Genomic DNA, 15,093 nt, shown 5'->3' on the forward strand with positions numbered 1-15,093 from the left:
ATTTCTAGGCAGGAACAAAAGGCCCAAGGTTTGTCATAGGCCCCTTTCCCTTCTTTCACCCCTTCCCTTGCAGGTTCCCCAAATCCTTTGTCCGATCCATCAACAGAGGAAAAAATGGTAAAGATTCACTTGTGCCTGGACACTGAGGACTGAACATGGCCCTTTTGCCTAGGCATGGGACAGAGCTGCCCAAATAAATGCACTTCTATTACAGAAGTTAGAAGGAGGCTTCCCAAAGCCCTACATAATCTGTGCCCAAGCCCTTCCCATAGCTGTCTGTGTTCCTCGGAGAGACACAGGCTAGTCTTTTTGAGGTCAGAGGAGATTTAATGCCCACATCTGTGGGACCATCTTTCCATCATTAGCCCCATGCATGTAACACCCTGTCCCCAAATTTTGCCTTCTTTTATCAGGCTTGCTATGTATAGAGTTGTACTCATAGAGAATAGGGGTAAAAGGAAGGAATGTGAAGAAATCACTGTCTCAGTTTCTAGCAGCATGTCCAGGCCTATCTCCTCCTAGCTATGTGATCTTGGACAGGTCTACCTCTTCTGATCTTCAGTTTCTTTATCTGTAAAACAGAAATGATGATGGCTACCTCACTAAGTACTATTGAGGATTCCATGGGATCACCTACATGAAACACCTGGGTCAAGGGACTGACTCTAAACCTCAGTTCTCCTATCTCCTTAAAAGTCTAGAGCCCTTTCTCTGGTGGTGTCATTCAATAAGTATTATGCCAGCTGATGTGCTAGCTCCTCCCTAAAGTTACAGAAATGAGCAAGACAGCCTCTGTCCTGGGGTAGCTTGGTGTCATGAAGGAGATGGACTCAGGACCAGTAACAGCACAGAGTGCAAAATCCTGGTGGTGGAGAAAGATCCTAACCTGAACCAAGTCTGAGAGGCTTCAATGAGGTGACATCTGATTAATACTACTTCACTTCTCAAACCGGGAGCAACAAATGCTCCTGGCCTGGGGTTAGTGATGAAGGGAAGGATTCTTGCCATGTTTCCCATCAGTGGCACTTCAAAGAGCACAAGCTAGGGTCTGAATTGGAGGCCTGAACCCAGTGTGCACATGGTTGGCACTCAGTAAATAGTTGTTATGATGGGGTCCTGTTTATACTGCTTACCTGTGTTGGGATTCACCTTCCTCAGAGCCATTTTGTAATCTATAAAATCTATAACTTTATATGAATATTAGGTATGTGGTAAAGTTGGTCATGGGACAAGACTGATTTGCAAAATCCCTTCAGAGAACTGCAGGTTAATTTCTCAGATTAAGGCAAGTATCCATGGCCTCCATCTTCTCTAAAATTGTTATGTGCTGCTCATAAATATCTTCTTCTCTCCTTTAGGTAATATTTAATTTTTCAAAGTGTTCCCTGTAGTGTAAGGACTTTTTCCCCCTTGCTGCTTCCAGGATTCTTTCATTGTCTGTGTATTTTGTGAATTTGACTGATATGCCTTGGTGATGGTTAATTTTGTTTAATTTAATGGGAGTTCTCTGTGCTTTTTGGATTTTGATGTCTGTGTCCATCCCCAGATTAGGAAAGTTTTCAGCTATAATTTGCTCACATAAACCTTCTGTCTGTTTTTCTCTCTCTTCATCTTCTGGAACTCCTATGACTCAGATGTTATTCCTCTTTAATAAATCACTGAGTTCTCTAAGTGTTGTATCCCTCTTCTTATCAGCTTCATTATTTTCCATAATTTTATCTTCTACATTTCTGTTTTGCTGCTCTGCTTCATTCATCGTTGCATTCATGGCATCCATTCGAGATTGCATCTTGGTTATAGCATTTTTAATTTTGGCCTGACTAGATTTTAGCTTTTATTTTTTATCTCAGCAATATGGATTCTCTAATGTCTTCTATGCTTTTTCAAGCCCAGCTAGATAGAATACTTAAAATTGTTTTTTTTAATTCTAATTCAGACATCTTACTTATATCTGTATTGATTAAATCCCTGGCCATCATGTTTTCCTGGTCTTTCTTTTGGGGTGAATTCCTCCATCTTGTCATTTTGGGAGAAATAATAATAATAAAATTTAAAAAATTTTAAATCAAATAAATGAAGCTAGATTCTAGGTGTCTTTTTGTCTGCTTGTTAAGAGAAACTTTACAGGAAAAAGAAAAAAAGAGAAGAAAAAACATAAAAATTAAAAAATAATAAAACAAAAAATAAAATAAAAATTGGCTTTCTGTATCCAAGGGGAAAAAAAAATAGAAGCAACACAAACAAACGAACAACCTAAATGAAGCTAGATCTAGTTTCCTGTGGAGCTGAAACCTTGCAGAGCTCTATGATCAGTAGACTTAGTGCATAGAAGGGATTTGTGCTGGTCTTCTGGGGGAGGATCCTGCTGTTCTGATTCTCAGGGTGATTGCCCTAGTGGAGATGTGCCTGGAAGGCACAGAGGGCAGGGCTTGGTATAATGGCTCCATTCTCCACTTGGTGGCACTGTTTAGCTCACTGAGGTTGATCAGTGCTGGTGGGCTGTGAAAGTGGCTTCACCATGCTCTCTAATCTCCAGAATGGAAAGTTCAATCACCCCTTTTGTGCCCCTGGTTCTGTAAGCTCCTCGCCTTCACCCTGTCTGTTTCTGAGCTGTCTGTCTGCAGGCGGCACTACCCTCCTATGTTTTTTCTCAGAACACCACGTGGCTGGGACCTGTGCTGATCCTTTGGGGGAGGGTCTTGCCATGCTGTGGCCAGTACTGGCTTGTTCCAGAAAATGGTCGAGTGACTGCATAGTGGCAGTGGCTTGGAGTCTATGGTAAACAGCAACACACAGCTGGCACTAGTTTTTGCTGCTCTCAGCAGGAGTTCCTATACCTGTGAATGGGGTAGTTTTGTGACACCTATGGTGGTTTTTGTTTGTTTGTTTTTTGTTTTTTGTTTTTTTGTTAATTTGTTTTTTGTTTTTTGTTTTTCTTTCTTGCCTGCGGAGAGGCCTTATCCCGCTCCAAGCAGGGAAGCTGCTTCTCCCCATGCAACCCAGGGGATCCTCAGACCCTGCTGCCAGCTCCAAGGGTTTTGTCCTGCTTCCTCACTGGAGCACCTCCAGGCGCTGAGCTCATAAACTTCAGACTCAGAACTTCACTGCTTATAAAAAACTGGCAGTTGGGGCACCTGGGTGGCTCAGTCAGATAAGTAGTCAAATTTGGCTTAGGTTATGATCTCTTGGCTTGTGAGTTGGAGCCCTATGTTGGGGTCCATGCTGACAGCATGGAGCCTGCTTGGGATTCTCTTTCTCTCTCTCCCTTTCTCTCTCCCTCTCTTTCTCTGCCTCTCCCTGACTTGTGTGCTTGCTCTCTCTCTCTCTCTCCAAAATAAATAAACTTAAAAAAAAAAACCTGGAAGTGTTGAAACTCTCCTTTGTGCCCATCAATTGTTTAGGGGACCAGTTTTTTTGTGCAGTCCCTGCACCTGTTTTTTCTCTTTCTCTATGTCTCTAGCTACTTTCAGAGGGAGTGCTTTTTTTGCAGGAACCAGATGTGCTGGTCTCTCTCCCCTTCTATCTTTGTCCTCTCCATGAAAAGGGCTCCCTCCCCTCTGTGGCACCATGGCTCTCCTCTCCTCCAGTTCACCTCTCCACACCATGTACCTGCTATATTCTCTCCCTCAAAATATGCAGATTGTTACCTTAATGCTCACATTGATTTCCTAGGTGTTCGAAATGATTTGATGTTGGTCTAGCTGTGTTGGAAGCATGAGACAGGCCCAGGGTCCCCTTACTACCCCAACCAACTTATCTCTACCCAGGAATTTTTAAAATTTAGTTTTCTAGTTTTTATTTTTAATGGTTTTTACAACAAGAAGAATAAAACTATCATAGCTCAGTTGTGTGAACACACACACAGTGAAGTTCAAAACACACAGTGAAGTTTACTATCTCTGGCATAAGCACTGTGTTTGTGTGTTTACACAATTGAACCAACATTGAAATCAGGAGATTTCACACCACAATCTAGATTTCCAATTTGCTGTTTGGAGGAGAGGAGTGGAGGGGAAGGAGGATCAGAAAATACCCCAGTCCAGCTGCAGGATTGAAGTGGCTAGGGATGTTAACTTCAGGGCATGGGGGTGGGTGAACCCTTGGGCAGGGGCAGAGACTAGGGGATCATTTGGAAGAAAGTTGGAGGGAGTAGCTAGCCAGATCCAAGACCTGCAAAGGGAGAGGCTCAGGGATTCCCTGATCCCAGTTATTCATGGAGGGTGGGAGAGGGAGAAGGGACAAAGAAGTACAGGAATATGACAGCTCCCTCTCTAGGACACTCCCATCTCCACCTTACTCCTGTCTGATTTTATCTCAGTGGTGTGAAGATCTCTGGGAATGTCTGAGTAGTTCCTGGTTAAGGGCTAAGAGCTCATGGCTTAAGAATCTGATTCCTGGGACATGCCCTTAGAGCCTACCTTCCCCCACAAACTGTTACAGGTCATGGACATGCTGTGTCTCACCTCCTCTGAACTCAGATCTACTTGAGCCCTTGTGCTGCAGTTGTGCTGAGTTGGAAGGGAGGAGGGGAGAGACCGAGGCTCCATCTGGGGCCATGACTGTGAAGGACTTGGGGATGGAGAAGTTTCATGAGCTATGCAAGAGAAGTAACCCCTACTCCTGTTACCATCTCTGAGCAAAGCTCTGACCCAGAGGGACCCAGAGGGCTCACAGTTTATCCCCAGGATCAACTGGAAGAAGCCAGGATTTGAATTCTATCATCTGTGTCTCAGGACACCTGCCACCAGAGTATCCCACATTTCTCCTCTTCTGGACCTCAGGGGTCCCACTCACACAACTCTTCTACCTCTCTCCACCAGTGTCAGCTCTCTGAGCCAACCACAGACTCTAAGATCCTAGGTGTTCCCTAAGTGATACAGAGCACATCCATGTGTGACCTCTCCCAGGTCTGCCAACCTCCCCTATGCAGAATCCAGCTGAAGTCCAGGAGTGAAGCAAAGGGGGCCTCTGGAAGTTCAAATGTCTCCAAGTCCATGTCTCCAAGCTCAAGCAGTCAACCCCCAGGAAAGGCCACACTCAGAACCTAGGGCCTCTCAGTTTATGCAGTATAAAAAAATTGTACAAAGAAAGAGTGAGTGAATTAATTAGTGAATCTGGTTTCTAACCCAGTGACTTACTAGAAATAGCAAATTAGAAAAAGAAAAGAATGTTAGAATTAGGCAGATGAAAGGACACACAAAAAGAAAAAGAGGAAAGAAAAGAAAAAGAAAAATTCTTCAAAAGAGATCTGCTCTTCCTCCTTCTGCCTCCCCCTTCCCTTCCCTGCCCTTCCTGAAAAATTGGGCTTTAAATCCTTTAAAGGGCAGAGAAAGACAGTCACCTACTGAGGGTGGGGTGAGACACAGTGGGCCAGTACTGTGTGTAAGCCCTGGCAGGGTAAAGAGAGTGTCCACAAGAGACAGTGGCCTAGCATGGGGTGTCAGAGCCTGACAGGGTTAGGAGGGCATCATGGAAGAGAAAGAAATGGTAGGGGAGACAGAAGTCTGGTTAAATTGGGTATTGATCAAATAATTACATATATTAGTGTCAGAAAAGGAAGACACAAATAGGGAAAGGGAGAAAACTCAGGCAGCCCTTCTGGTTCTAGGTTGGACCTGGAGGCATCAGTGGCTTTGATTTTCAGCAAACGTATAGATACAGAAATAAATATAGATATAAATGTATATGCATGTATATACACACGTATATGTTAACATATTCCCTAGTTCTGAAGGGTCTTGGAGCAATGCCATTCCAATAACAAAAAATTTTGACATGATCAACATCAAGAGAGGGCTGAAGTGCTATTGTAGAATAATGGAAACTAAGGAGACATGACAAGTAAATGCAATATATGCTTTTGAAATCGATCTTTTTGATGTAAAGGACATTTTGGGTTAACTGATAAAACTCAAGCAGTGTCTGAGGTCCTGATAGCAATTTCCTGATTTTGATTATTGTATTGTGGTTATATAGGAGAATGGCCTTGTTTATAAGAAATACATGCTGAAGTGTTCAGAGATGATAATACATCAAGGCATCAATTTATTCTCAAATGGTTCAGGTTCTCAAATGGTTGTACTAGATTTGCAACTTTTCTGTAAGTTTTTTGTTTCAAAAAGAATTTTAGGAAAATAATTGAAGTACTTAGTTTGAGTGCTTAGACCTACACCAGAAAAAATACCACTGTATTAAAGGTTGAAAGAAAACTGATGTCCTTAATGGTGGCCTAGAATCATCAAAAATTTTACACTATACTAAGTAACTTCATTCATTCATTCATTCATTCATTCATTCATAATCCTTTACTGAATGCTTGCCAAGTGCTAGATTCTGTGCTGTGTTCTAAGAATACATCAGTGAACAAAGTAGATGTGGTCTCAGTTCTCAAGGCTTTTTCAGTCTGAGGAATAAGTTATCATCTCTTCCCTCAAAGAACTCACAGTCTTCTTGATTCAGGCCTTAAGAACACAGAGGATAGAGTAGCTCCAGAAGACAGGTAGGCTTCCCAGAGGAGATGGGCTTCACCAGAAAGGCCCTAGGGCTTTGTTTTTTCTGTTTTCTTTCTGTTTTTTGTTTTCCATTTAAGAAAACAAGGAAATCAGTATTTCAAATAATGACACTGCATACAGATTTTGATCTGATAAGGGCAAACCCTTTCTGCAAACAATTCAGTTTCCCAAAACACGCCTGAATTTTTGTTGCAGTATATTAACGTGGGATTACTCTGTATTCCCTCTTTCCACTCACTTCATCTTGAGCTATGTGGGCATACTTGGAAATGAGAGTCCCAGAGCCAGAGTAATAGTTGCAAGAGTCTAGAATGGATTCCCCCAGTGGAAATCTGAGGGCTGGAGTTTGGAAACCCAGAACCCACTCTTCTGCACATAGTTTTTTATTGATGCTTATTGGGCAGAACAAGGGGCTAGAGTTAAGGGTCTTGGTGATGTCAGAAAGATGGCGGTGGGAAATAGGGACTGGGACTGGGTATCAAAGGGAAAGGGTAGGAGATGCATAGGAAAGGCTAGCTTCACAAGAGGAGCCCACATGCTTTTGAGAATCTCAGTTTAGTCCACCTCCAGATAGCTTGCCAACTTCAGCTTGGTGAGGCCTTAACATGTAAGGAAAACCATGGTTCAGTTACATATAAGAAATGAATAGATTATTTTCTTCCTTTTTTGATTATCTATCACTACAACATTGCCATAGGAAATCCCCATGTCTCTATCTTACTGGCCATCAGAAAACAGTCAACAGTAGTCAGTAAATGACTCCTGCATCATTTCCCTAAGAGAGTTAAAACAACAAATCTTTATCATCTCCATTTCTGTGGGTCAAGAGTTTTGTCTCAGATTCACTGGGTGCCTTTGGCATCAAGGTGTCAGCCAGGACTGCAGTCATATCAAGCCTTGACAGGAGGAGTATCCACTCCTAAGATCATTCTCATAACTATTGAAGTTCTCAACAGGCCTCAGGTTCTCACAGCTATTAGCCAGAGACATAAGTTCTTTGACATGTGGGTCAATCTTTAGGATAGCTTACAACATGGCAGCTGGCTTCCAGAGACCAAGCAACCAAGATAGAGAGGACACCCAAGCAGAAGCCAATCTGTTTGTAACCTAATCTTGGAAGTGACATCCCATCATTTCTGCCACATTCTATTTGGTAAAAGGAAGTCTACTAAATCCAGTCCACATTCAAGAAGAGGGGATTATAGGAAGGCATGAGTATTAGGAGGTAGAAATTATTGGGCCTATCTTCAAGGTCATTTTCCATACTCCTAGTTGAACTAGGAGTTCATTGACCACACACATGCCTTGTAAAATGTTTCTGTCTGTCAAATGTAACATTCTCCCTAGATCCCACCCTAATTTTGATGGTAGCAATTTTCTAGGCTAAAAACCCTGAATGGTTTGGAAGGAAGACCTTGGCAAGGGTGAGGACATGGAGGTGTAGAACAAGTCATAGAGACACAAGGGCAAAGTACAGAGAACTACTTCCATCACCTTCGTTGTGCATGACACTGCTGCTCTGTTCAGCAGTTGATCACATTTTCTAAGTAATTAGGCACAAGTCACTATATTCTCACATATAAGCAGATGTGAAAGTGTTTGCAACCTGGAGATTTTGAGCTTTGTCAGCACCCTGTGCAGATTTTTCTTTTTTGGAAGGAAAAATATCATTGTACTTATTCTCCTATATGTAATTTTTCTATTGCTTCAACATTTTCCCCCTTAAAATTAGAACAACAACAAAAAATCCTAAAGCTTAGAATTGGATCACATGGACCTTTTTATTCTTATCTTCTCCCAGTTCAAAATGCTTGCATCTATTAATGACCAGCATCCCATTGGATCTGAATTAGAATCAACACATTCAATCTTTGTAAAGTCAGAAACTCTTTGGACACCTAGAAGTTTCCTGAAAATTCTTCTTTCAGTCAATCCATGCCAACCATTTTATGCCACTTTTTTTTTAACAACCCCCCATCACTTCCTCTATCTAGGCCTCAGTTTCTTCATCTGCAAAATGAGCAACAGGATTAAATGGTCTTCAAGGCCCTTTCCAGAGCTATCCTGAAATGAGTTAATGATTCTATTATATATAGGGTGCATGCTTGTAAGCAGGTGTTCTTAGTTGCATTAAACTTGGCTTTCCCAGGAGGAGCCAAGATGGCAGAGCAGCATTGTGTTTCACATCCATGAAATAAAACCACATCAACACTAACCCATCATGCAAACCTAGAAAACTGATTTGAGGACTAACACAACAATCTTCACAACCTGAACCACAGAACTCAGCAGGTATGTGGCACGGAAAGGTGAACTGTGGGAGAGAGAAGCTGCAGAGGGCAGGGAGGTGTTTTTGCTTGTGGAGAGAGGACAGAGATGGGGTGGGGGAGAATATAAGAAAAGCACCTACCCCCAAAAGCAGCTGGAAATAAAGTGGAAAAGTGGAAACAGCCACAGGCACTGAACTAAAAAGAGAGAAAGGAGAAAAGAGAGGGTTTAAATTCCATTAAGACTCTATAAATAGGGGGAGTACAGAGTCTGAAACTCCACAGCTTGATATCCGGCAGTGCTCTGGTGGGAAGAGTGAATCTCCAGGAGCAGAGTGAAGTCTGGGGGTCTTTGGGCCACATGGGGAAAGGTGGTTCCCCTGCTAGGAGGACATCTGGTAGAGGCTGTGTGGATCCCCCAAAGATAAAGGCCCCAGTAGACCTGGGAGAACAACCACATTTGCTGCTCCTGGAACAAGGTCATTGAGAGTGAAGCCTGGTTCCAGATGCATGTTGTGATTTGCCATAATCCCTGAAACACTGCTGCCACATAGTCACATTAACTTTTTCTGTGACTGAAATCCAGTCACAGTCTCTGGGCATCAGCAGCAGCACAGTCCCATGAATGTTCCTGAGTGTGGCCGGCACCCAGCCATTGTGCACTGAGACCCCCCTGCAGAGGGTCAGAACAGGTCAAAACTGAAGTCCTTCAGAACTAAGGGGTCAGGAAACACAGCCGCATCTGAGGTAAAACTCAGGAGGGAGGTGCTGCCTGGGGCTTGGTCACGGACAGTGTAAAAGCAGGGAGCTGATGGAAGCCAAAGACAAAGGATGGGTGCGTGACTGCTGATCGGGGAGAAGAGTTCCAACACTAGAGACTGGGTAGCTGGGTGACGCCATTTTCACCACTCCCAGCATGAGCATACACACCTACAAGTGCCACAACAATCCACCACAGTAAGCTAAGCAACACCATCTAGTGGAGAACAAAGCCATTACGCTAAGCCCAGCCCAAATGGGCCAAACTTGCTCTTCAGGAACACAAGTCTCTCCGTCTGCTTGGTTTACAGACTATAAAGCACTTCATAGTTTGACATCTTGGGAAAATGAAGTAATTTCAATCGTATTTCAGTCTGTTTGCTGGTCCATCTATTCAATTATCTTCTTTTCCTCTTTTTCATTTCTTTTCTTTTTCTTGAATACAGAAAGAGAAACAGTTTATTTTTATTTTCAATTTTTATTGAAAATATTTTTCTTTAACTTTTTTCTACTATATATTTTTCTTTTGTGTAAATTTTTTCAAATTCTATTTTACTTCCATTATTTCATTTTATTCTATTTCAGTGTATTCATTTTTTCAAATGTTTAAATCATTTACTTTCTTTTCTTTCCCATTTTTTCTCTAATCTATCAAGCCCATTTCAACACCCAGACCAAAACACACCTAGGATATAGCATCATTTATTTGATTTTTTGTGTGTTTGTTGTTTTTAATTTTTTAATGTTAATTTTTTTTTAATTTTAATTAAAATTTTTTTATCTTATTAATTCCTTTTCTCCATTTGAAATGATGAAACAAAGGGATTCACCCCAAAAGAAAGAGAAGGAAGAAACAACAGCCAGGGACGTAACTAACACAGATACAAGCAAGATGTCTGAACAGAATTTAGAATCACGATAACGAGAATACTAGCTGGAGTTGAAAATAGATTAGAATCCCCTTCTGTGGAGATAAAAGAAGTAAAAGCTGGTCAGAATGAAATAAAAAATGTTATAACTGAGCTGCAATCTTGAATGGATGCCACAGCAGCAAGGATGGATAAGGCAGAGCAGACAATCAGTGATATAGAGGACACACTTATAGAGAATAATGAAGCCCCCCCCCAAAAAAAAAAGAGGGAAACTAAGGCAAAAGAGCACGATTTAAGAATTAGAGACATCAGTGACTCATTAAAAAGGAACAATATCAGAATCATAGGGTCCCAGAAGAAGAGATAGAAACAGAGGTAGAAGACTTATGTGAGCAAATCATAGCGGAAAAGTTTCCTAACCTGGGGGAAGACACAGACATCAAAATCCAGGAAGCACAGAGGACTCCCATTAGATTCAACAAAACCAACCATCAACAAAGCATAGGATAGTCAAATTCACAAAATACTCAGGCAAGGAAAGAATCAAAAAGTAGCAAGGGAAAAAAGTCTGTAACCTACAAGGGAAGACAGATCAGGTTTGCAGCAGACCTATCCACCGAAACTTGGCAGGCCAGAAAGGAATGGCAAGATATACTCAATGTGCTGAATCAGAAAAATATGTAGCCAAGAATTCTTTATCCAGCAAGGCTGTCATTCAAAATATAAGGAGAGATTAAAAGTTTCCCAGACAAACAAAAATTAAAGGAGTTCATGACCACTAAACCAGCCCTGCAAGAAATTTTAAGGGGGACTCTCTGAGGGAAGAAAAGATGAAAAAATATGTACATAAATACATACATACAAACATACATACATACCAAAAGCAACAAAGACTATAAAGGACCAGAGAACACCACCAGAAACTCCAACTCTACAAGTAACATAATGGCAATAAATTCATATCTTTCAGTACTCACTCTAAATGTCAATGGACTCAATGCTCCAATCAAAAGACATAGGGTAACAGAATGGATAAGAAAACAAGATCCATCTATATGCTGTTTACAAGACACCCGCTTTAGACCTAAAGACATCCTCAGATTGAAAATAAGGGGATAGAGAACCATCTATCATGCTAATGGTCAACAAAAGAAAGCCGGAGTAGCCATACTTATATCAGACAATCTAGACTTTAAAATAAAGACTGTAACAAGAGGTGAAAAAGGGCATTATATCATAATTAAGGATTCTATCCACTAAGAAGACCTAACAATTGTAAACATTTATGCGCCAAATGTGGTGTACCCAAATATATAAATCAATGAATCACAAACATAAAGAAACTCATTGATAATAATACCATAATAGTAGGGCACTTCAACACCTCACTCACAGCAATGGACAGATCATCTAATCTGAAAATCAATGAGGAAACAATGGCTTTGAATGACACACTGGACCAGATGGACTTAACAGATATATTCAGAACATTTCATCCTAAAGCAGCAGAATATACATTCTTCTCCAGTGCACATGGAACATTCTCCAGAATAGACCACATACTGGGACACAAATCAGCCCTAAATAAGTACAAAAAGATCGAGATTATACCGTGCCTATTTTCAGACCACAACACTATGAAACTCGGAATCAACCACAAGAAAAAATTTGGAAAGGTAACAAATACTTGGAGACTAAAGTACATCCTATTAAAGAACGAATGGGCTAACCAAGAAGTTAAAGTGGAAATTAAAAAGTACATGAAGGCCAATGAAAATGATAACACCATAACCCAAAACCTCCAGGACACAGCATAGGCGGTCATAAGAGGAAAGTATACAGCAATCTAGGCCTTCCTAAAGACGGAAGAGAGATCTCAGATACACAACCTAACCTTATGCCTTAAGGAGCTGGAAAAAGAACAGCAAATATAACCCCAAACCAGCAGAATACAGAAAGTAATAAAGATTAGAACAGAAATCAATGCTATCAAAACCAACCAATCAACCAACCAACAAACAAAAAACAGTAGAACAGATCAGTGAAACCAGAAGCTGGTTTTTTGAAAGAAATAACAAAATTGATAAACCACTAGCCAGTTTGATCAAAAAGAAAAAGGAAAGGACCCAAATAAATAAAATCAAGAATGAAAGAGGAGAGTCACAACCAATACAGCAGAAATACAGTAATAAGAGAATATTATGAGCAATTATATGCAAATAAAATGGGCAATCTGGAAGAAATGGACAAATTCCTAGAAACATATACACTACCAAAACTGAAACAGGAAGAAATAGAAAATTTGAACAGACCCATAGCCAGTAAAGAAATCGAATTAGTAATCAAAAATCTCCCAGAAAACAAGAGTCCAGGGCCATATGGTTTTCCAGGGGAATTATACCAAACATTTAAGGAAGAGTTAACACCTATTCTCTTGAAGCTGTTCCAAAAAATAGAAATACAAGGAACACTTCCAAACTCTTTTTATGAAGCCAGCATTACCTTGATTCCAAAACCAAAGACCCCACTAAAAAGGAGAACTATAGACCATTTTACCTGATGAACATGGATGCAAAAATCCTCAACAAGATATTAGCCAACCTGATTCAACAATACATTAAAAAAATTATTCACCACAACCAAGTGGGATTTATATCTGGGATTCAGGGCTGGTTCATTATCCGCAAAACAATTAAAGTGATTCATTACATCAATAAAAGAAAGGACAAGAACCACATGATCCTCTGAATAGATGCAGAGAAAGCATTTAACAAAATACAGCATCCTTTCTTGATAATAACCCTCAAGAAAGTAGGGATAGAAGGATCATACCTGGGGATCATAAAGGCCATATATGAATGACCCAAAGCTAATATCATCCTCAATGGGGAAAAACTGAGAGCTTTCCCCCTAAGGTCAGGAACAAGACAGGGATGTCCACTCTCACCACTGTGATCCAACATAATATTGGAAGTCTTAGCCTCAGCAATCAGACAACACAAAGAAATAAAAGGCATCCAAATCAGCCAGGAAAAGGTCAAACTTTCACTCTTCACAGATGTCATGATATTCTATATGGAAAACCCTAAAATTCCACCAAAAAACTGCTAGAACTGATCCATGAATTCAGCAAGGTTGCAGGATATAAAATCAATGCACAGAAATCGGTTGCATTCCTATACACCAAAAATGAAGCGACAGAAAGAGAAATCAAGGAATCGATCCCATTTACAATTGCACAAAAAAACCATAAAATACCTAGGAATAAATCTAACCAAAGAGGTGAAAAATCTATACTCTGAAAACTATAGAAAGCTTATTAAAGAAATTGAAGAAGACACAAAAAAATGGAAAAAGATTCCATGCTCCTGGATAGGAAGAACAAATATTGTTAAAATGTCAATACTACCCAAAGAAATCTACATATTCAATGCAATCCTTATAAAAATAACACCAGCATTCTTCACAGAGCTATAACAAACAACCCTAAAATTTGTATGGAATAAGAAAAGACCCTGAATAGCCAAAGCAATCTTGTAGAAGAAAGCCAAAGCAGGAGGCATCACAATCCTGAACTTCAAGCTGTATTACAAAGTTGTAATCATCAAGACAGTATGGTACTGGCATAAGAATAGACACTCAAATCAATGGAACAGAATGGAGAACCCCGAAATGGACCCACAAACGTATGGCCAACTAATCTTTGACAAAGCAGGAAAGAATATTCAGTGGAATAAAGAAAGTCTCTTCAGCAAGTGGTGCTGGGAAAACTGGACAGCGACATGCAGAAGAAGGAATCCAGACCACTTTCTTACACCATACACAAAAATAAACTTAAAATGAATGAAAGACCTAAATGTAAGACAGGAAGCCATCAAAATCCTCAAGGAGAAAGCAGGCAAAACCTCTTTGACCCTGGCCACAGCAACTTCTCACTCAACATGTCTCCAGAGGCAAGGGAAACAAAAGCAAAAATGAACTACTGGGACATAATCAAAATGAAAGGTTTCTGCACAGCTAAGGAAACAATCAGCAAAACTAAAGGCAACCGACAGAATGGGGGAAGATACTTGCAAATGACATATCAGATAAAGGGTTACTGTCCAAAATCTATAAAGAACTTGTCAAACTCAACGCCCAAAAAACAAATAATCCAGTGAAGAAATGGGCAAAAGACATGACGACACTTTTCCAAAGAAGACATCCAGATGGCCAACTGACACACGAAAAAATGCTCCACATCACTCATCATCAGGGAAATACAAATCAAAACCACAATGAGATACCACCTCACACCTGTCAAAATGGCTAACATTAACAACTCAGGCAACAAGAGATGTTGGCAAAGATGTGGAGAAAGAGGATCTCTTTTGTATTTCTGGTGGAATGCAAACTGGTGCAGCCACTCTGGAAAACAGTAAGGAGGTTTCTCAAAAAATTAAAAATAGAACTACCCTACGACCCAGGAATTCCACTTCTGGGTATTTTTCCACAGGATAGGTATGCTGTTTTGAAGGGGGCACATGCACCCCAATGTTTATAGCAGCACTATCAACAATAGCCAAAGTATGGAAAGAGTCCAAATGTCCATCAATGGATGAATGGATAAAGAAGATGTGGTATATGTATATACAATTTGGTATTACTCGGCAATTAAAAAGAATGAAATCTTGCCATTTGCAA

Source organism: Felis catus, chromosome E3 (genome assembly GCF_018350175.1).
Source record: "Felis catus isolate Fca126 chromosome E3, F.catus_Fca126_mat1.0, whole genome shotgun sequence".
Taxonomy (NCBI): Eukaryota; Metazoa; Chordata; class Mammalia; order Carnivora; family Felidae; genus Felis; species Felis catus.